General features: G+C 41.1%; 1 non-coding gene across 1 annotated transcript; it reads left to right on the plus strand.

The window, feature by feature from the left end:
* The first annotated feature begins 2,425 nt into the window (after positions 1-2,425).
* On the plus strand, positions 2,426-2,497 carry TRNAC-GCA (transfer RNA cysteine (anticodon GCA)). The gene has a single exon. It is a non-coding gene; the product is annotated as a tRNA-Cys (tRNA).
* Positions 2,498-2,891: the final 394 nt, after the last annotated feature.

Below are 2,891 nucleotides of genomic sequence, written 5' to 3' on the forward strand. Positions count from 1 at the left end.
GTTTCATATCTAAGAAACCATTTCCTAATCCAAGAACTGAAGATTTACTCCTGTGTTTTTTCCTAAAAGTTTTATCATTTTAGCTCTTATATTTAGGTCTTTGATTTCTTTCAAGTTAATTTTTGTACATGCTTTGAGGAAGCTGTCCAACTCCATTCTTTTGCATGTAGATATACAGATGTTCCAGCATTGTTTGTTGAAAAGACTACATATTCTTTCTCTTATTTGTTTTAGTACCCGTGGCAAATGTCAATTGACCATAAATGTGAGGGTTTTTTTTCCTGGATCCTCAATTATATTCCATTGATTTGTATGCTTATCCCTATATTAATATCACACTGTTGATTATCGTAGCTTTGTAGTAAGTTCTAAAGTTGAAAAGCTTGAGCTCTTCAGTGATTTTAGGGGGGGCTATTTTAGGTTTCTTGCATTTTTGTATTTCTATGTGAATTTTAACAAGAATTGTACATTTTACGTCTCATTTTGCTTCATTTAGTTTCAATGATGGGATTTTGATCTCTGGACACTGATCACAGTTCTCTCCACTGAGCAGGAGACATTGCACTGTTTGCCCTTGTGATGCCAGGAGACATCTTAAAAACCTATAAACTGCACTAATAGCTGTGTTGTTTAATCATTAAGTCTTGTCAGACTCTGCGATTCCAAGGACTGTAGTCCACCAAGCTCCTCTGTCCATGGGATTCTCCAAAGAATGCTGTAATGGGTTGCCATTTCCTTCTCTGGGGGATCTTCCCAGACCCAGGAATTGAACCCATGTATCTTGCATTGGCATGTGGATTCTTTACCACTGAGCCACCCGGGAAGCCCACCCTAATAGGCAATGAGCCAAATCACAGTCTGTCTTTCCCTGTTTCACCCTGTGAACCCACAGGACACAGCTTCGAAGGGGCAGGAGGCCTGAAAGTGGTGAAAAAATACTGTCTCTTGATCCCCATTTCAAATATTCTCTGATTATTGCAATTAATGTTCTCAGGCCAGATGTGGACATTAAGTCATCCCTTTCATTAAATTTTATCAGTTTGAGTTTGCTACTCATCACACACATGCGCGCGCGCACACACACACACACACACAGTCATGCACACACACACACACACACACAACTTTCCAATTTACCCTGCAGAGACTTTTCACTCCTAGGTAAGCTCAATTATGCATGGAAAGTGATTTTTCCTTCATCTGACAATAGTTTTCAAGAGAGGCCTGGCAAAAGCTGAAAGCTCAGCTGTGGGGCTTCTTTGGAAAGAAAAATTGGCTTCTGATTGTACAGAAGTGATAATGAACAAGGAATACATATTATATTGGCCAGATTTGCATATACAAATTAGACGGGCTTCTCCTAACTTCTCTTTCTCCAGCAAAAATATGGTGGGGGACGCCTTAGTCTGATTAAATGTAAATATTCACGTAGGCCTCAGCCACTTTTTGATGAGTCAGGAGCCAGCATACTGAACTGTATCAGGCAGAAAATTATTCTCATACTTATGTCCTAAATGTGGATGAACTTTGCATTTAAATAAATTTATTTTTCTTCTTAATGAACTTAAAATGGAGACTGAGGCTATAACAGGTCGCATAGTTGAAATCCAGGTTTGATATATACTAAATTCATTCTCTGTAAATTCATCCTTCAGGGATCTGACCTATACTTTGAATATTCTGTACGTAGTAATCAGATAAACTTAGTAACACACTGCTAGCCTGGCTGCCTCTCGTCTCTACAGGTTCACTTGCAGTGCTAGAGAGCAGAGACCAACAGGGGAAAGTAAGTGAAATAAGGTGATTTACACAGATGGTGCTTAAATGTTATTTATATCTATAATAGTGGTTATTATTATCATCAGAGTAGGAATCAAGAGCCCTTTATTCTACTCTAGGGCTAAATTTTATCTATTTTAGTTTTCTGACACCTTGAGGATCTTTGGCCAGATGCAGTAGAAATTAACCCTTTCTTGGGACTTACCTGGTGGTCCAACGGTTAAGACTCTGAGCTCCCAATGCAGAGGGCCTGGGTTCCATCCTTGGTCAGGAAACTAGATCCCATATGCTGCAACTAAGAGCCTGCATGCTGCAACTGAGGATCCTACATGCCACAACTAAGAGCCAGCAAAGCCAGATGAAAAGAAACTAACCCTTCCTTTCGTGGTGCCCAACAGGCAGAATAGGATTCATAGCCCACGAGAAAGGAATGACTGCAGCTCTTTTCATTTCTGAGTTGAAGGCAACAGGCCTCTAATTTGGAATTAGCCTTCAGAGCCTGACTCCAAGCTCTTAGATTCTCCATCTCTTCAACCCCTGCCCCCTCCTACCCCACGAATACCATCTACCACCACCATCACCAATAGAAAAACTGAACCTACACATGGAGAACCCAAGCCTTGGAAATACAACCCATCAATGACATTCCCTGGTAGCTCAGCGGTTAAAGCGTCTGCCTGCAATGCAGGAGACCCAGGTTTGATCCCTGGGTTGGGAAGATCCCCTGGAGAAGGAAATGGCAACCAACTCCAGTATTCTTGCCTGGAGAATCCCATGGACAGAGGAGCCTGGTGGGCTATAGTTCACGGGGTTGCAAAGAGTTGGACACGACTGAGCAACTTCACTTTCACTTTCATGACAGATATACAGAATCTCACAAGGAGAAAGCTGAGGAGGCACTGTCTTCATGCAGCAAGATAGAAATTCTGGCTTAAGACATGGGGTAGTCCATCAACACATGAATGGATAGAGAAGATGTGGTACATATATACAGTGGAATATTACTCAGTCATTAAAAGGAATGAAATAATGCCATTTATGGCAATGTGGATGGACCTAGAGATGATCACACTAAGTGAAGGAAGCCAAACAGGGAAAGACAAATATCATAT

The sequence above is a fragment of the Bos mutus genome, chromosome 21 (assembly GCF_027580195.1).
Source record: "Bos mutus isolate GX-2022 chromosome 21, NWIPB_WYAK_1.1, whole genome shotgun sequence".
NCBI lineage: Eukaryota > Metazoa > Chordata > Mammalia > Artiodactyla > Bovidae > Bos > Bos mutus.